At 36.9% G+C, this 21,295-nt stretch overlaps 1 pseudogene; it reads left to right on the plus strand.

The window, feature by feature from the left end:
- The first annotated feature begins 2,068 nt into the window (after nt 1–2,068).
- LOC123940743 lies at nt 2,069–8,557 on the plus strand (annotated as a pseudogene).
- The last annotated feature ends 12,738 nt before the right edge of the window (nt 8,558–21,295 follow it).

A 21,295-nucleotide genomic window follows, 5' to 3' on the forward strand; every position in this document is an offset into this window, starting at 1 on the left:
TTGAAATATTCATAAGTTTACATTAGCAAACAAGAAAACATCACTTATAACATCCAGAAATAACTATAGTTAATGTTAGGGCCAATTTAATGTTAAAACCTGTTTAACTATCAGGGCCTGCTTAGCCAGAGCAACTCCATATTGCCTCGGTAGCCATATTGTTGTTTACATCCATGGACTTCATTCTGGGAATAAACGTCCCAGTAGTTCCTGGTATGGTTCCGGGTATCGATTCCGGGAGTAAATGCCTTAACAATAGAAGTCACGTACATTGGGTCTGCGGTTATGCCCTATAAAACCAGCCTATGAGATCGGGAGGGGGTCGCTCTCTTCGGAGGCGGCCCTGGCCGGTCAGTCTGACTTCTAATGCTTGGCATAGAATAAGGCTTTGCATAACTATCACTTTGTCTCAGTCTCGTTCCTTTGATAACAGATCCCAACAGTTAATACTTTAGTGTATGTTCTCCTTAGCTTTTTTCCATGAATAATTATTTACTAAAAAAGAATCATACAAAATACGGTTTGCAATCTCTTAATATTTAATTATATAGCATAAATGTGTTCCATATTAATAATATACTTCCAAATTATAATTTCCACTTATTTCATCAAATTCCATTGTGGAGATGCATCATACTGTATTTTACTAATCCCCTTTTGTTGGCTTTCTGTTTGCAGTTTTTCACTGTTACCTAATTCATTCGTTTAGTAGATATGTATTGCATTAAATGGTGTCTTAGGTTTTGTGGACAGAGTGATGTACACAGCAGACGTGGTGCCTTTCCCCATGGAGGTTATATTTTGGATTGCTGTGCTGATCATGCTGTCCTCTGGGCTCCAACTTGAAGCATGCCAATGCAGGGATCTTATCCTATTGCCCTCTTCCTGAAGGGGATGCTAAAGCCAGGTCCTAAACTACCTCTTACACCAGAAAGCTTATGTTCCCTAGCTGCATTCTTCCTGTAGACTAAGAGATCAGAAGTGTTTTATCCTACATTAGACCCACCTGTCCTTTTACTCACCTAAGGCTGAGCCTATAAATTTGGATTGCTTCCTATCTTCACGAGACTGCTAAAACCAAATTCATCCTGCCTAACTTTTTGTCCTCGGTCATCAGCCAAAATGTGAATTTTTGCACAAACTGATCCCTACACGTATTTCTCAAATGCTCAGTGGTGCCTTTCTTTAACTCAATAACTCAATTTTTACCGCTCTGTATCCTCCCCAGATTTCTCAGTGTCCCATGAAATTCTCCTTGTGTTCAAGCAAGCTTATCTATAGTCACAAACACTTCTCCTTATTACATTTTTCTTTCTTCTGAGGAAATTACCACTAGCCTCTTACAGGCTGTTTATTTTCTCCAGTACCAGTTGGATACCTTAAAGTTGGATGAGAAATTCGTGCTTGTAGGGTTGTTGCTGTACTTCTTTTATATTTTCTTTTATTTTTCCTCTCTCGGTAGTACTTCTAATTTTTTAAAATTGTATTTGTAAGTGAGTTCTTTGAAAAATATGCTCTTTGGGTGCATCAAATTTTAATATATTAAAATTACTGAAGAGGGACGTTAGTAAGATGGCAGAATTGAAAAAGTTCCAATCATTGTCCCTCCACATAAACGCACAGAAACAATAATATTTGAGCCAAAATACCTTTCTGAGAACTCTGAGGACCAGTTAAGAATTTACAACATCCCAGATAAGCACAATGAGAAAAAGCAAAACAAAAGAAAAACATGAAACAGGTGAAGAATGGCAATTTCACTTTACCTTGTTCAGCTTCTCTCTGAAGCTGGTACCGTTGGGTGCCAAGGGACATCCATTGGCCTCAGGTTTGTCCAGTGTGGGAAGGAGTGAGGGAAGCGTGCATTCAGTATCCTTAGCGTTTGGGGATGCTGTCCCAGATACTTATTTCAGGATATAACCTTATAAAGACTGTTGAGACAGTTGGCATAGTTAGAATGCCTGTGGGCTTCTAAGAACAAAGACAAAAGATGTGTGGCTCTCAGTAGCCAGCATGGCTCTGTGGGTTTGAGAGAAGGTGCACAATTTTGAGACTTCTCTTTTAGGACATGAAAAAAGTGGAGCTGGCATCCACCCCCTTGGCAGTCGGCCCAGACTGCCAAGAGGTGAGCGGCTCTCAGCAGTCAGCGTGGTGCTGCTGGATTGAGAGAAGCTTCACAATCCTGAGACTTCTCCATCAGAAAGAAAAGAGAGAACTGGCGGCTGTACCCACCTTTGGGGCATTTCAGTGTGCTTGCCTAGGGAAAGAAAGTGCTTAGTTTTCATCAAACAGCATGATTCTGTGGGATTAAGAGAAGAGGCACATTCCTGAGACGTCTCTTCCAGAGGGGAGGGAGAGAAGTAGAGCTTGCACCAACATCATTCAGTGTATTGTCCTCAAGAAAAGCCACAGGTGGCTGAGCAGCCAGCACAGTTCTGAGAGAAAAAGGCACACAACCTAGAATCTTCTCCTGAGATAGGAAAGGAAATAGGTGGCACTTACCGTGAATACTCTGATATTTTAGATGTGGGAGAAAAAATTTTTACATGATACATCTGATAAGAGGTGAAAATTTAAAAACTCATACAACTTAATAAAGAAGAAAATCCAAAAATCTGATTTAAAAATGGGCAGAGGAACTGAACAGACATATTTCCAAGGAAGACATGCAAATGACCAACAGGTCTATGAAAAGGTGCTCAATGTCACTCATCATCATGGAAATGCAAATCAAAACCACAGTGAGATATCACCTCACAACTGTTATAATGGCCATTGTTAAAAAGTCAAGAGATGACTACTGTTGGCCAGGATGTGGAGAAAAGGGAATCTGGGTATTGTTGGTGGGAGTGAAAATTAGTGCAGTCACTGTGGAAAAATAGAATGAAAGTTATTCAAAAATTAAAAATAGAACTACTGTATGACCAGCAGTTTCACTTCTGAGTCATATCTGAAGGAAATGAAATCACTGTCTCTAAAAAAATGTATACCCCATGTTCATTGCAGCATTGTGCCAGTAGCCAAAACTTGGAAACAACCTAAGTGTTCAGCAGTGAATGAATGGATAAAGAAAATGTTGAATGAATGTGTGTGTGTGCATATATACATACATATATGCCATTAAAATAAGGAAATACTGCCATTTACAACAGCAGTGTTGGACCTTGAGGACTAAGTGGAATAAGACCAGAGGGCAAATTTTGTATAATCTTATTTTGTATGGAATCTTAAAAAAAATGAAATCAAAGATAAAAGAACAGACTAGTGGTTACCAGGAATATGGGGTGGGGAACGGGTAACATGTGGGAAGGTGATCAAAAGGTACTAAATTCTAGTTATAAGTAAATTCTGCAGATCTAATGTACAACTTAGTGAATAAAGTTAACATTGTATCATGTATTTGAAAATTGCTAAAAGAGTAAATTTTAAAAGTTCTCATTACAAAAGAAATGGTAAGAAAGAAAAAAGAAGGAAAAAAAAAAGAAATGGCAAATGGCAAATTTTTTTGTAGAGTATTTTTGAGGAGGAACTGCATTCTGTACCATCTTATGTAGTTATCTTAATGACTAGTCTAGTATTGTAACAATGCTTTAGCAAAATATTTGAATTACTGTCCCTTGAGAAACTTTCCCATAACAATGCTTCAGGACAGTTTCTAGTAGAAATGGCATTTCTGCTTGCCAGGAAACCCTTCCCTCCTCCTTTTTTTTTTTTTTTTTTTGGTCTATACTGCTGAAGCTAGAGGTGGGAAGTTGGATATTGGCTAATTTAATTATCCTGTTGATCAGCTTTGACAAAACACACTTTAATGGTACTAAATGCAGACATTTATGTTAACCCGAATATGACTTCCTATTCTCTGTAGTATTTATATGCAGGAATCTCAGAGGCCTAGGTGAAGAATGTATGCCCTCCTGTGCACCCCCAAATGGCAGACATTCTTTAAATGTCTGTGAACCCTGTTCCTTCCTCCTCTGTCTTCTAGTCTTAAACCAACTGATATCCTAGTCCCTAGACTTATTCTTCTTCAATCCGTCTGCCAAAAGAGCCCACGAATATAACAGTGTTTCTTATAATAGAATGTAGATACAAATCATTGTAAACGCAGATTTGGATACAGCAGTTCTTCTGTGTGAACCTGAGTTTCTGCCTTTCTAGCAAACCCCTGTATGATACTTGTTGCTCCTGGTCTACAGACCATGCTTTGAGCAGCAAAGCTCTATGGAAAGAGTCTGCAGACGTTCTATAAAGGGTCAGATCATAAAATTTTAGGCTTTATGGGCCATAGGGTCTCTGTCCAGTTTAGCTACTGTAGCATGAAAGTATATGGACAACATGTAAATGAATGGGCGTGCCTTAGTTACAATAAAACTTATGTACCCTGAACTGTGAATTTCATAGAATTTCACATGTTAGAAAGTTTCTCTTCTTCTTCTCTTCTCTTTTTCCCTCTACCATTTAAAAGTGTAAAAACGGGGGCGCCTGGGTTAAGCCTCTGCTTTCGGCTCAGGTCATGATCTCAGGATCCTGGGATCAAGCCCCAGTATCAGGCTCTTTGCTCAGCAGGGAGCCTGCTTCCCTCTCTCTTTCTGCCTGCCTCTCTGCCTACTTGTGATCTCTCTCTCTGTCAAATAAATAAAATCTTTAAAAGAAGTTATTTATTAAAAAAAGTATAAAAACCATTCTTTTTTTGCTATTTAAAAAATTTAAATTCAATTAATTAACATATAATGTGTTATCAGTTTTAGAGATAGAGGTCGGTGATTAATCGGTTGTATATAATATCCGTGCTCATTACATTATGTGCCTTCCTTAATGCCAATGACCCCGTTACCCCATCCTTCTGCCCCCCTCCCCTCCAGCAACCCTCTGATTCAGAGTCTCTTATGGTTTGTCTCCCTCTCTGATTTTGTCTTGTTTTATTTTTTCCTCTCTTCCCCAAAGACCTTCTGCCTTGTTTCTTAAATTCTACATATCAGAGAGATCATACGATAATTATCTTTCTCTGACTGACTTATTTCACTTAGCATAATACCCTCTAGTTCCATCCACATCATTGTCAATGGCAGGATTTCTTTAAAAAAATTTTTTTTATTTAAATCAAAAACTGATGATGTACTATATGTTGGCCAATCGAATTTAAATAAAAAATAAATTAAAAAACCATTCTTACTTGAGGGCTACACAAAAACAGCTGGTGTTTTGGGTTTGGCTGGTGTTCCAGTTTGTCAACACCTGTTGTAAAGCACAAATTTTGGAGGCACAGACCCCACTGTGGGCTCTTGCTTAGCCCACTGTAGGCTCTTTCCTAACCGTTGTTCAACCCAGTCCCCTGACCAGTAAACCACTGCCCTGTCAAGCTCCTGCAAAACAGACAGAACACAATAAACAAAACAGCAATAGTAAGTTCTTCCCCATCAATAACTAACATAATTGATAAAGCTTCTCAGTCCCAGTGAATGATAATAAAACAAGACCCAAATGTATGCTCTCTGGAAGAAATTCATTTTAGATTTAAGGACTTATAGGCTGGAAATGAAGAGATTAAAAAAATATATTCCATGCAAATGATGAAAAGAGAGAACAGAGGTGACTGTACTTGTATCAGGTAAAATAGAGTCTAAATCAAAAACTATTTCAAGGGACCAAAAAAAAGACATGTCAGGAAGATATAACAGTTATCTATATCTATATCTATATCTATATCTCTGTATATATCCAGCATCAGAATATTTAGATATATAAAGTAAATACTAAAAGAACTGGAGGAACAAAAAGAAATGCAATAACATTAGAAGACTTCAGTATCACACTTTCTTTTTTTCAATATATTTTTAAATTTTTTTATTTTTTATTAACATATAATGTATTATTAGCCCCAGGGGTACAGGTCTGTGAATCGCCAAGTTTATACACTTCACAGAGTATCACACTTTCAATAATAGATAGAACATCCAGACAGAAAATTGATACAGAATCAGAGGACTTGAACAACACTATAGACCAACTGCATCTAACAAACCCACACGGAAAATTCCTTCCAATAGGAGCAGAATATACATTCTTTTCAAGTGCATGCCATATAGTCTCCAGGAAAAATCACATCTTTGGCTGCAAAACAATTTTTAACAAACTCAAGAAAATTTAAATCATACCACAGTTCTTTTCCAGTCATAAAGGTATAAAATTAGAAATCAGTAACAAAGGAAAATTGGAAAATTTACAGATATGTGGAAATTTTAAAATAGACCTGAACAACCAATAGGTCAAAAAAGAAATAAAAAGGAAATGCAGAACATATCTTCAGAAATGAAAATGAAACACAACATGTCAAAACTTACAAGATGCAGTAAAAGCAGTACTAGGGAAGAAGTTTATAATGATAAACACCTGCACTAAAAAAGAGAGATCTCAAATAAACAACCTAACTTTACATCTCAAGGAACTAGAAAAAATCAAACTAAGCCCAACATTAACAGAAGAAAGGAATAATAAAATTGAGAGCATAAACAAAAGAGAGATTAGAAAATACACAGTAGGAAAAAAAAATCAACAAAACCAAGAGTTCCTTCTTTTGAAAAAATAAATTTGACAAACCTTTAGCTATATTAAAAAGCAAAGGAAACTCGAGAAAATTCGAAAGGAAATAAAGACATTTTAATGGATGCCAGAGAAATAAAAAGGATCATAAAAGGCTGCTATAAACAATTATATCCCCAAACATTGGATAACCTGGAAGAAATAGATAAATTCCTAGATACATACAACCTATCAAGATGGAATTATAAAGAAATCTAAAATCTAAATGGACCAGATGGCTTCATTAGTGAATTCCAGGAGACTTTTTAAAAAATATTTTTTTATTTTTTATTAACATACAATGTATTATTTGTTCCAGGGGGACAAGTCTGTGATTCATCAGTCTTACACAATTCACGGGTCACCATAGCACATACCCTCCCCAATGTCCCATCACCTAGGCACGCCATCCCTCCCATCCCTCCCCTCTAGCAACCCTCAGTTTGTTTCCTGAGATTGAGTCTCTTATGATTTGGCTCTCTCTCTGGTTTGATCTTGTTTCATTTTTTCTTCTCTTCCTCTAGGATCTACTGTCTTGTTTCTCAAATTCCTCATATCAAAGAGATCATATGATAATTGTCTTTCTCTGATTGACTTACTTTGCTTAGCATGATACTCTCTAGTTCCATGTCATTGCAAATAGCAAGATTTCATTTTGTGATGGCTGCCTGATATTCCATCATATCTATCTATCTATCTATCTATCTATCTATCTATCTATCTATCTATCTATACATATATATCTCTCACATCTTTATCCATTAATCTGTTGATGGATGCCTGGGCTCTTACAATAGTTTGGCTATTGTGGACATTGCTGCTATAAACATTGGGGTTCATGTGCCCCTTCTGATCACTGCATTTGTACCACAGCTGGGTAAATACCCAGTAATGCAATTGCTGGGCCCTAAGGTAGCTCTATTTTCAACTTTTTGAGGAAACTCCATACTGTTTTCCAGGGTGGCTGCACATCCAGGAGACATTTAAAGAAGAATTTACCCCACTAGCCCCCCCATCCAGGCACAGCTGGCAGCCTCCGAAGGGGCTCACTGGACCACCCTCCACCCGGCCCACCAATACTAGTGGCCTAGAGCCCTGTCAGCTTCCTGCTCCTGCTGCCCACTTGGAGGGCTCACTCATCAGCCACCATGAGGGAGGCCTGTGTGCAAAATGCGAGTCCCTGGATGGCTGCAAGTACATCCAGACAGATGATGGCCCGTCCTCTGTGTCCTGCTATGAAAACACTTCACCACCACCTGTGCTGAGTGTCAGCAACTTATGGGGCTGACTCAATGGAGCCCTTATATGAAGACTGCCATGTCCATGAGGGCTGCTGCTGCTGTCCTCACTCCCTGGCCACTGAGTCCTTCGCTTGTCAGGACAATGAGCTTCTCTGCAATGCTTGCTACTGCAGTGACTTCTCCTCCCAGTGCTCTGCCTATGGGTAGACCGCATGCCTGCGTCCCCAAAGCTCAAATATGGAAGTGGCATGAGCACTGCTTCCTGTGCAGTAGATGTAAGCAGCTGCTGGACTCCCATTCTTCATGCCCGACAGGCATGCCCCAAATTGTAGCAAGACGCTGACACAAGGGACATGACATACCATGACCAGTCCTGGCATTGAGAATGCCTGGTCTACACAGGGTGCCAGATGCCCTTCCCAAGATGATAATCCCTATTGCATGGCCTGTTTTGGAGAGCTCTTTGACCCAAGTGCAGCGGCTGCAAGGACCCCATCACAGGACATGGTGGAGACAAGCATGTGTCCTTTGAAGACCACCACTGGCACCACAGCTGCTTCTCCTTCCACCAGTATGGAGACCAAGCACTGTGCCAGGACAGCCAAGCAGGTTTTTCCAAACTACCTTTGGGACCCCACCCTTCCCCAAATTGGAGTTCCTCCTGGGCTCCAAGATTCAGTCTCCCCGCTCCAACATCCCCAGACCAGTACTCCCTGAACCAGGGCCCCCAAACCTGAGCTCTTATGGAGCCCTATGATTCAAATCCCTTTCGTAAGTCTAAGCTTCATAATTTATAGCTCTTGCCCCTATAGTCTGGGTTCCCAAACCAAGCCTTCTCTCCAGATCAGGGCTCTAGACCCAGACCTCCAAACCTGGACTCTGGAACCCAGGCTCCTTCAATCTAGACTTTTCCCTAGATGCTTTAGTTCTCCTCTGGGTGCCTGAGGAGTCCTCAAAAGTGGGCTATGTACCCAGGCTTGACCCTCCCCATCCCTATGCCACCCTACCCCCAGGGCTGTGGCTCTCCCAGAAGCAAATTTGGGCTTCACTGTTTAAAGGTGTCCTAGAGTATAGGATTTTGCTGAGCCTGTGTCTGTCGAGTGTTTTCTCATGTCATTTCAGCTCCATTCTGCCTAGAGAGGGGAAGAGTCATAGGACTGGGCTCATTCCTCTTCCAGATTCTGCAATAACGCAGTATGAGGAAAAAATTAAGAATAAAATAAAGAAAAGGACACCCAAAAATTGAAAAGGAGGGAATACTTCAAACTTATTTTATAAGTCCTGCATTTCTGATACCAAGCCAAACAAACCTATAAGAAATGAAAACTATAGGTTATTATCTCTGGTCAATATATCAAAATACAAGTAAACAGAATTCAGTAGTACACTAAGTACATCATAAGTGGGATTTATTTCTGAGATGCAAGGATGGTTTAGCTTATGCAAGTCAAAAATGTGATAGATCACATTAAGAGAACAAAGGAAAAATCATAATATCACCTCAATAGATGTAGGAAAAAAAACATTTAAAATATTAACACTCCCCCAGGTAAAAACTCTTAAGAAACTAGGTATAGAAGGAATGTACTCAACATAAGAAAAACATATGGTAAACCCACAGGTAACATCATATTCAAAAATTGAAAATTATTTCTCGAAGATCAGGAATAAGAGAAGATGTCAAGGATGTTATCCAGTTATTTAACATAGTACTGGAAATCCTATGCCAAAAAAGTCCTGGGTAAGAAAAAGAAAATTTATTCAAATCAGAAAGGAAGAAGTACAATTTATCTTTTCAAAGGTAACGTGATCTCATATGAAGAACACCCAAAAGATTCCACACACAGACTATTGTTAAAACAAGTAAATGAATTCAGCAAAGTTATACAATATGAAGCCAAAATACAAAAAGCAGTTGAGGGCTTCTGGGTGGCTCAGTTGGTTAAGTGACTGTCTTCAGCTCAGGTCATGATCCTGGAGTCCTGGGATTGAGTCCCACATCGAGGTCCCTGCTCAGCAGGGAATCTGCTTCTTCCTTTGACCTTCTTTCCTCTCATGCTCTCTCTCTCATTCTCTCTCACATAAATACATAAAATCTTTTAAAAAAAGCAAAAACAAAAAGGAGTTGAATTTATATGTACTAACAACAAACCATTTGAAAGGGAAATGAAGAAACAATCTCATTTATAATAGTATTAAAGAATAAAATACTGTAGAATAAACAACACGGAGTAAAAGATTTCGCTGAGAATTATAAAACATTTTCAAAATAAATTAAAGAAAACATAAATGGAAAGACATCCTATGTTTGTGAAATGGAAGACTTGATATTGTTAAAATGTCTGTACTACCCAAAACAATTTACAGATTAAATGAGTGCTATCTTCTTAAAAAACCAATGACAGTCCAGCCACTTTGGAGAACAGTGTGGAGATTCCTTAAGAAATTAAAAATAGAGCTTCCCTATGACCCTGCAATTGCACTACTGGGTATTTACCCCAAAGATACAGAAGTAGTGAAAAGAAGGGCCATCTGTACCCCAGTGTTTATAGCAGCAATGGCCACAGTCACCAAACTGTGGAAAGAACCAAGATGCCCTTCAGTGGACGAATGGATAAGGAAGATGTGGTCCATATACACTATGGAGTATTATCCTTCCACCAGAAAAGATGAATACCCAACTTTTGTATCAACATGGACGGGACTGCAAGAGATTATGCTGAGTGAAATAAGTCAAGCAGAGAGAGTCAATTATCTTATGGTTTCACTTATTTGTGGAGCATAACAAATAACACGGAGGACATAGGGAGATGGAGAGGAGAAGGGAGTTGAGGGAAATTGGAAGAGGAGGTGTCCATGAGAGACTATGGACTCTGAAAAACAATCTGAGGGTTTTGAAGGGGCGGGGTGGGAGGTTGGGGGAGCCAGGTGGTGGGTATTAAGGAGGGCACATATTGCATGGAGCACTGGGTGTGGTGCATAAACAATGAATTCTGTTAATGCTGAAAAGAAATTTTAAAAAAATGGGGGAAAAAAAAATCCAGTGACTTTTTTATAGTAATAGAAAGACAGTCCTAAAATTCACAAAGACCCAGAATAGGCAAAGAGATCATGAGAAAGAAGAACAAAGCTGAATACATCATGCTTCCTGATTTCAAATATATTGCAAACTTTTTCTTTTTCCTTTTCTTTTTTTTCTTTTTTAAGAGGAGAGTGAGAGAGTAAGAGATGGGGGTGAGGGGTAGAGGGGGAAGGAGAGAGACTCTTAGGAAGACCCACACCAAGCTTGGAACCCAAGGTGGGGCTTGATCTCACAACTCTGAAATCATGGACTGAGCTGAAATCAAAAGTGTGATGCTTAACTGGCTGAGCCTCCCTGGTGCCCCTGCTGCAAAGCAGAACAGTATGATACTGGAATAGAGACAAACATTTGGATTGACTGAACAGAACAAAGAGCCTAGCAATAACCCCCTACATGTATGGTTCACTGATCTTTTAACAAAGGTTCTAGGAAAACAAAATGGGGAAAGGATAGTTTCTTCAACAAATGGTATTGGAAAGACGATATTATATGCAAAAATACAAAATTAGACTGCTACCTTATACCATACACAAAAATCAACTCAAAATGGATTGAAGACTTAAACCCAGTCCTGAAACAGTAAAACTCCTAGAAGTAAACATAGGGGAAAAGCTTTTGGACATTGGTCTTGGCAATGATTTTTTTGAATATAAGAATAAAAGCACACAGGCAACAAAAGTGAACATACCAAAGTACCTATGTCAAACCTTACAAACCCTTTGCAGAGAAAAGGAAACAATCAAATGGAAGAAAATACTTGCAAACTATCTCGTAAGGAGTTAATTTCCAAAGTATATAAGAAACTCATAGAAGTTAATGGCAAAAATACATTTCTTCAAAGAAGACATTCAAATGACCAACAAACATGCAAAAATATACTTGACAGCATTGATTATCAGCAAATAAGGCTATGATGAAATACCACTTCATGCTTGTTAGGATGGCTATTATACATTTAAGAAGAATACTGTTTGTGAGGATATGGAGAAATTGGAACTCTTGTATATTGTTGGGCATGTGAAATGGTGCAGCAGCTATGGAGAACAGTATGGAGGTTCCTCAAAAACTCAAAGCAGAAGCACCATATGATCCATCAATCCCACTTCTGGGTATGTGTCAAAAAGAATTGAAATCAGGATCTCAGAGAGCCATCTGTGTTCTCAGTTCACTACAACATTATTCACAGTAGTCAAGATACAGAAACAAACCAAGTGTCCAGTGATAAATGAATGAAGAAAGAATACATGGTATATGCATAGACTTGAGTATTATTCAGGTTTTCAAGGGAAGGAAGTCCTGCCCTTTGGGACAACATGGAAGAACGTGGAGGATATAGCACTAAGTGAAATAACCCATTCTCAGAAGGACCAATACTGCATGATTTCACTTATATGAAGTATCTAGAGGAGTAAAACTCCTGGGAGCACAGAATACAATGATGGTTGCCAGAAGGTGGAGCGTGACCTATGGGGAAAAGAGTGAGTTGTTCACTGGGTATAAAATTTTGGTTTGGTAGATAAATTCTAGAGATCTGTAGTACAATATGGTGCCTATAATTGACACTATGGTATTGTGTACTTTAAAAGGGTGGATCTCATGATGAGTGTTCTTACCACAAAAAAACAAAACAAAACAAAACAAAACAAGGGTGGTAGAGGAAGCTATGCACGTAGGGAGAAAAAGGGTATTTGAGAAATCTCTATCTGCCTCTCAGTTTTGCTATTAACCTAAAACTGTTCTAAAAAATAGTCTTAAGAAAACTAAACAAAAACAAAGGGGCACAAGGAAACTTTGGAAGTGTTGGTATGTCTATTCCCTTGATTGTGGTAATGGCATTGTGTGTGCTTGTGTTGGTCCAAACTCATCAAATTGTACACATTGAATATATGCAGAACTCTTTTATCAGTTATACCTCAATAAGGCTGTTTTTTCTTAATGAATAAGAAAATAATGTGCTGTCAGTAAAGTTATGGAAAGTATTCAGTTGCACTGAAAATCAAAGAAATGCATATTAAAAGATTTATCTATTAAATTGGGAAAATTTTTTAGTATTAAATTCTAAATGTTTATAGTAAGAGCATTATCATGCACAGCTGATGGGAACAGAAGTTGGAACTTCAGTTCTGGAGAAGTTTGACAGTGTATATAGGGATATTTTCAATTTTTCTACTCTTTAATTCTTCAGTGTCATTTCTCAGAATGAACATTAATAAAATAGTGATGTGGCAAACATAATTGTACATAATATGCTCAATTTAAATATTCAATGAATGTTAACTACTAAAGTGAATTATGGTACATACATGGAATATACTGCATTTAAAAAGCTGGCTATTTCATTTTATTTCTTTTATTTCATTTTATTTCTTTCTTTAAAAAAGATTTATTTAATCTATTTTTAGAAAGAGAGTGAGTGGGGAGGGACGGAGGGATAGAATCATAAAGCAGACTCTCCACTGAACATGGACTGACCCACCCAGGTGCCCCTCATTCTATTCCTTTTTATTATTATTATTTTCACTCAGTACTATGTTCATAAGATCCTTTTGTGTGACTATGTGAACATTAAATCTGTTCCATCTTATTGTTGCACAATGTTCCATAAGGGTGCATTTTCCATATTTATATCTATTTCCTCTCCCAATAGTGGATGCCAGATAGCCTCTAACTACCGCTAAGTTGAATAATCCTGTGATGATAGTCCTTTTATAAATTCCCTCTTATGGAATTTTATAAGACTTTGAGATATAAAGGACTGGGAATTGAATAGCTAATGTGATAAGGTATGCATATACTTAATATGGCTAGACACGGTCAGGTTGTGATATTCTTTCTACTGTAAGAAAGTCCCTATATCCATGCTTCCTTTCCACTTCCTGTATTATTCAGAGTACTTATTTTTGGAAGTCTGAGGGACTTAAAATGTTATTTCATTGTTCTTTTAATTTGCATTTCAATGATTAATAATGAGTTTGAACATCTTTTTCTTTGTTGTCAGCTTTTGGGTTTCCTCTTTTGAATTGCATCTTCATATCCTTCGTCTGTTTTTTGTTTTTGTTTTTTAAGCGATTCTGTGATTTTTGTTGATTTAGATAAGTTTGCAGTACATTTTAAATACTAATTCCTCATATGTTTAGAATTTGAGTATCTTCCTTCATTCATTCTTCTTGTAATTATCATTTTCAACAATTATCTTTTTCAAACTGGTATCTTTTTCAACATATCTTTTATCTTACAGAATTCCTTATTTTCAATATAATGAAGAAGTCACTTTTTCTTTATAGTTTGTTTTCGAACTTCCATTTAAAAAATTCTTTCCAATCTCTAACTCGATACCTTTTAGTGTAGCTTTTTAATCCATATATATTTCATCTTTTTATGTGGTGTTGGGTAGACATCTAGTTTACTGTTCTCCATACAATAAGCCAGGCTTTTAACACTGTCTTTGGTAGGCAGCCTTTCACTCAACGTTTGTATAATCTCCTTCAATTGAGAGTGAGCTGTACCTGGTAACTTGCCTGGCACCCAGGCACTTCCCCAGTGGAGTCTTACAGTGACTATAGCCCTGTGGCTTACACTTTATTTGTAGTCTTATGAGAGATACTGAATGAAAAAATACAACCAAACTGGGTTCCTGATACTTAGAAACTGTAAGACAGTAAATGTTTATTATCTTAAGTCACTAATGTTAGAACAATTTGTTATGTAACAATAGACTTTAATATACCATTGACTAGATCTAATCTGTCCCTAATTGAATGAGTTTAAACTTATCATTGATTAGTTAATTTCACTCCTTTTTTGTTGCTATAGTTTTGCCATATGCCCATATTTAATAGAGTGGGTTCCTCTGCTTTTCCTTATTTTTCTTTAAAGAATTAAAAAGTATTTAAAATTGAATAAAAATGAAAGCACAACATATCCAAATTTATGGACTGTAACTTATGTCTCCTTAGAGTTTATTCTATATATTTAAATGTTTATACTAGGAAACAAAAAAGATCTCAAGTCAATGATCAGTTATTCCACCTTGTAAAGATAAGAAAGGAGGAGAAAATTAAACCCAAGTCTCGTAGAAAGATAGAATAGAGTCATTTATGGTTTGTCTCCCTCCAAAAATACATTATATGTTTATTAAAAAAAAAAAATTTGGAAGGGGAGGCGAACCATAAGAGACTATGGACTCTGAAAAACAACCTGAGGGTTTTGAAGGGTCAAGGGTGGGAGGTTGGGGGAACAGGTGGTGGGTAATGGGGAGGGCACGTTTTGCATGGAGCACTGGGTGTTGTGCAAAAAGAATGAATACTGTTACGCTGAAAAAATAAATAAAATGGGGAAAAAAAAGAAAGATAGAATAAAGATAACTGCAGAAATTAGTAAAACAGAAAATAGATGTCTGATAGAGAAAAATCAATAAGAGCAAAATCTAATTTTCTCTGAAAATACCAATAACTTTGGTAAAATTCTAAACTGGTGTAAACAGATGTTTTCTAACGAGGGCCAAATGTTAAATATGTTAAGTTTCATTGGCAATAAGGTCTCTGTTACAAATGTTTGTCTCTGCTGACCTCTCATAAAAGCAAGTATAAACTACTTGTAAATAAATGTGTACAGGTGAATTCCAATAAAACTGTTCATTGACAGCGAAGTTTGAATTTCATATAATTTTGCAATATCATGGAATAGTTTTTAACTTTTGATTTATTTTTCAAATATTTAGAGGTATAAAAACCATTCTTAGCTTGTGGGTTATAAAAAATAATGAGACAGATTTGTCCACTGATTATCGTTCACCATTCATTGCCTAAAAAGACTGATCACAAGGAAAAGAGAAGGTCATGTTATTGGCATCAAGAATGAAAGATAGTATGCTAACTAACACAGGTCTTTAAAACTTAAAAGAACAATAAGTATATACTACTGAAAAATTTATTTTCATCATCAATAAAATTGATGATGCAAGTCATAATTTTTGGAAAATAAAAATTATAAAACTGACAGAAGAACTAAAAAATTTTAATACACCTTGTGTACCAAATATATTACCTCAAGCTAATTTTGACAGGTTTATTTTTAAAATTTGTATGGAAATTAAAATATCCTAGAATAGACAAAACAATTTATAGAGAAAAACAAGATTGGAGGACTCATGAAATGTTTCTGGTCACCAATTGCAGTGTGTGTGGGTGGGAGGAGATTCCCCCACATCACCAGACACTTCTATGGGACACTACCTGTGTGTCCTACTGCTCAACTCAATTCTGACGTGATCTTTCCAAAGACAGCATCAAATTCTACAGGTTAAGGGCTTAAGTTCTACAAGATTTCACCCCCCTGTCCCAGTTTGTATATCGGAAGTTCAGGTTGCCACCTGGGCTTCTGAACAATAGGCTGTAGGTTGGAATTTCCAAGGACCATCTCATTGGGTTCAATTAATTTGCTAGAGAGGCTCACAGAACTCAGAAAAACATCTTACTTACTAGATCACTGGCTTATTATGAAAGGATATGATTCAGGAATAGCCAGATGGGAGAGATGCATAAGGCAAGGTATGGGAAAACGTCATGGAATTTTCATGCCTTGAGGAGTACACCATTCTCCCCAAATCTTCACATGTTCTCTGAACTCTGTCCTTTGGGTCTTATAGTGGCTTCATTACATAGTCATAATTCATTAAATTATTTGTTGTTGGTGATTTAACTCAGTCTCTATCTCCTGTCCCTTCCCAGAAAGTGGTGGTGGGATGAGACTGAAAGTCCAATTACAAGGTTGGCTCCCTTAACAAACAGCAACTCCCACCTTAAAGGAATTTCCAAAAGACACCTAATTAACATAAAATCAGTTATGGTCGAAAGGAGCTTGTTATAAATAATAAATAAGACGACACACATTTCATTTTTATGGCTCTGAAGTGATTTCAGGAACTGAGAACAAGAGACCAACCGTCATAACAAAAGGTCCTCCCTGTCACTCCTAAGGCTGAGGAATTTTCAAGGATTTTGGGAGCTCTGTGCCAGAAATGGGGAGGAACACAAAATACATATTTCGTGTTATAAATCACAATATTATGACACATAAACCTGAAGACTTACATTAATGCTATAATAATTAAATTTTTTTTTTTTTTTTTTTTTTTTAGATTTTATTTACTTATTTGACAGACAGAGATCACAAGTAGGAAGAGAAGCAGGCAGAGAGAGAGAGGAGGAAGCAGGCTCCCTGTGAGCAGAGAGCCTGATGCGGGGCTCGACCCCAGGACCCTGGGATCTTGACCTGAGCCGAAGGCAGAGGCTTAACCCACTGAGCCACCCAGGCGCCCCAATGCTATAATAATTAAAGGATAAACATAGATGAATTGAACAGAACAGAGAGTCCAAAGACAGATCCATACATACATAGTAAACTGATTTTTGAGAAATGTCCTAGGGCAATTCAATGAAGGAAAGGGAATTCTTTTTAAAAAAGTAATTCTGGGGGCACCTAGGTGGCTCAGTTAGTTAAGCACCTGACTCTGGTTTCATCTCAGGTCATGATCTCAGGGTCATGAGATAGAGCTCCACATTGGGCTCTGTGCTCAGTGCAGAGTCAGCTTCAGATTCTTTCTCTCCCTATGCCTCTATCTCTACTCATGCTCTCTCTCTGGAATAAATAAATAAATCTTAAAAAAAAAAAGGAGTAATTCTGAAACATTTGAATATCTTTATTGGAAAAAAAAAATACCCTTACCCTTTACCTCATACCATTCACAAAAATTAATTTGAATAAGAGCATAGGCCTAAATGTAAGAGTTAAAACTATACAATTTCAAGTGGGGGGTTGGAAAGAGGGCAAATATTTACTTTGTAGGACACAAAAAGCACAAACCATAAAGGGCATAAAGATAAACTGGATTTTAATTTAAAAAAAAACCCTTGGTCTTTAAAAGACATTATTAAAAAAGGAAAGGTAATATTCCTAATGCATTTATCTGGCAAAGAACTTGTGTAAAGAATATGTAAAGAATTCTCAAAACTTAGTGCTAAGGAAGCAATCTAATAAAAATGTAGACAAAGTATTTAAATGATCATTTCATGAAAGAGGATATATAAATGACCAAAATACATACGCAAAGATGCTCAGCTTCATTAACCATTAGGATAATGCAAATTTAAACCACAATGAAATATCATTGTTGGAGAGGAAAATTTTTGCTCTACCCTTCTTAATTCTTTATATTTTCCAATAATCAAATTAACACAGGACAGACGAACAAGAGGAAAACAAGTTTAATTACAAATGTGCAGGGGTCCCTTCAAAATATGAGACCCACAGGCAGTGAGGTAATTGAAGGTTATGTGCCATTCTGAGCTAAGAAGGGGGTGGGACTTCAAAGTGAAGGAAGACAATTCACTGGAAAATGGAGGAGCAAATGTTTAGTAAGCAAATGTTTGCTCTCATGCTGAGACAATAGGCACAGAGAATATTTTGATTTCCAGGGCTTTCTGAGCTATTCTTCCTTCCCCCTTAAGAGCTTACTACACCTAGCCCATATTCTTTGTACTTACCTCTGGTGATAGTTCTTGAATCAGGTCCCCCATCTAAATTCTTTTTTTTTTTTTTTTTTAAAGATTTTATTTGTTTATTTGACAGAGATCACAAGTAGGCAGAGAGGCAGGCAGAGAGAGAGAGAGAGAGAGAGAGAGACAGAGGAAGGGAAGCAGGCTCCCTGCTGAGCAGAGAGCCCTATGCGGGGCTCGATCCCAGGACCCTGGGGTCATGACCTGAGCCGAAGGCGGAGGCTTTAACCCACTGAGCCACCCAGGTGCCCCCCCATCTAAATTCTTTTACAGAGGTAAGGAAGGGGTAAAAGTTTTCCTTGAGTCTGTTGGGTCTTGATTACCTTCAGCTCAAAATAGTCCACATGCCAAAGTGGCACAATTTAGGGATACTTGTTCTGAACTCCTTCACCATTATAAACACTCTAACAGAGCTATAATTAAACATTCTAATAATAGTAAGGTTGGTTACGATATGGACAAACTGGAACTCTTGTACACTTTTGATGGGAATGGGAAATGGCACAAGAACTTTGGAAAACTATTTGATAGTTTCCTTATAAAATTTTACATATCATACTATCCTGCGATTCCACAATAAAGCATATGATCACACAAAGACTTGTAGATCAATGTTCATAGTAGTTTTATTCAAAATAGTCCTCCAAATGAGAAATACTTAAATGTCTATCACCACGTAAATGGGTAATTAAAATGATAGTACATATAAACAGTGGGATACTACTAAACAATAAAAAAGTACGAAGCTACTGATACAGGCTATAACATGTATGAATTTCAAAAGTATGCTCAGTAAAGAATTCAGATCAAATGTACACTACAAAATTTCATTTACATGAGATTCTAGAAAACATGAACAGATTTACAATGACAGCAGTAGATCATTGTTTTTTCTGGCACCCTGAGATGATGAAGGGAATTGACTGGAAATAAGCATGAGAAAATTCTTTTAAGAAAATGAAGTGTTCTGTGTCTTGATTTGGTAATGGTTTTATGAATGTATATAACATTCAAAATTCATTGAATTATGCTCTTTCAGTGAGTTCAGGTTACTGTATAAAAATTATGCAGCAATAAGTTTGATTGAAAATACTGTTTGGGAAAAAATTAAATGTCTAGTAGTGAGGGAATTTAAGTATATTTTGGTATATTCAACTACATGTTTGATCATTATTTGGCTTTTGGAGTTTTGTCTAAGAAAAATTTATTCCATTGTAAAATTAAATTAAAAAATGTAGAATAATTCATCAGAATATATAAAGGAAAAGTTACTAACCTCTAAAGAAAAGATCCAGAAGGATATAATAATGATAAATTTGATGGACCACTAGAAAAAATGGTTAAAAAATCATTTTTTAAAATGGTTGGAAAAATCATTTTTTAAAATGGTTGGAAAAATCATTTTTTTTAAGATTTTATTTATTTATTAGACACAGAGAGATCACAAGTAGACAGAGAGGGAAGTAGGCCCCCTGCTGAGCAGAGAGCCCGATGGGGGACTCCATCCCAGGACCCTGAGATCATGACCTGAGCCAAAGGCAGAGGCTTAACCCGCTGAGCCACCCAGGCGCCCCTGGAAAAATCATTTTAATGGCATACTCTTAACAGTGCAATTTCAGGTGAGTAAACAAGTAGCACTTAAACATATATGATATTTCCACACATTATTTTCCATTTTTATTACAATCCTGAGAAATTGATACATTTTTGCTTTTTACAGGTGAAGCATGAAAAACTAGATTTAGTAACTTTTCTCTGAATTGCTGCTGCTTTTATACATTTCTAGTTGGAGAGTCAGTTGCTACAATTTTTTTGGAAAGTTGTTTTAAAAGAACTATATATTTACATAAAATAAAACACCTACTCATTTGCTTTGCAATGTCACCTTCCATAAATCTCTATAAACATGAATGTATAGAGGATAAATATGCATGGATATTTATTGCAACATTGCTTATAATGGTAAAATGATTGGAATTAACCTGAATGTTCAAAAGGAAGTATTGGTATGGTGTAAGGTATCTTCAATTACACTTAGATGTGGTGCACTCATACTGTGAAATATTATATTGTTATTAAGATGTGAATTAGTTCTATATAGGTATATGTATATAATACATACATGTGTGTGCATACAGATTATGTAGAATTTGCAAATAATGAGGATGTACTGGGCATAGTCTATTTGCTGACCATCTATATTCCCAAATTTTCCTGCTTTCCAAAATTCATTTCTAACACTCAGATCAATACTCATGACACTTTCACAGTCATTTGTGGACATGTGCGTGTGCAAAATGGCAGAAAATTTGAATTGCCCTATGCACACTTTTCTAATTGACATTGAATACAAAGATAGTTCTGCCTGCCTTTTTAAACTTCTTGTTTAAACTAAACACTGTAAACAAGTGTTCTTTTTGTGGTCTATTTAGTGCCATGGTTTTTTGCCTTTTTGTGCCATATGTTGGTGATTTTGTTCTTTAAAATGGCCCTCAAGTATAGTGGAGAAGTTTTGTGTAGTGTTCCAGGTGCAAGAAGTTTGGGATGTATCTTACGGAAAAAGTATGTATGTTCAATAGGCTTCTTTCAGGCGTGAGTTTTAGTACTGTCGTCTGTGAGTTCAATGGTAATTACAACAATATATATTAACTAGGTGGCTTGAAACAGAAACACATATAAAACAAGGTTATATACTGGTTGGTTGATGAAAATTTTGTGGCTAGAGGCTTTCAGGAACATAACCCTGTGTTTCACTTAGAACAATGATTCAGTTTTTGTTAATGCAGTGTTCAGGTGACTCTACAGAATGTAACTGCCATGAATAATGAGAATGCATT

This window comes from Meles meles, chromosome 4, assembly GCF_922984935.1.
Source record: "Meles meles chromosome 4, mMelMel3.1 paternal haplotype, whole genome shotgun sequence".
Lineage (NCBI taxonomy): Eukaryota > Metazoa > Chordata > Mammalia > Carnivora > Mustelidae > Meles > Meles meles.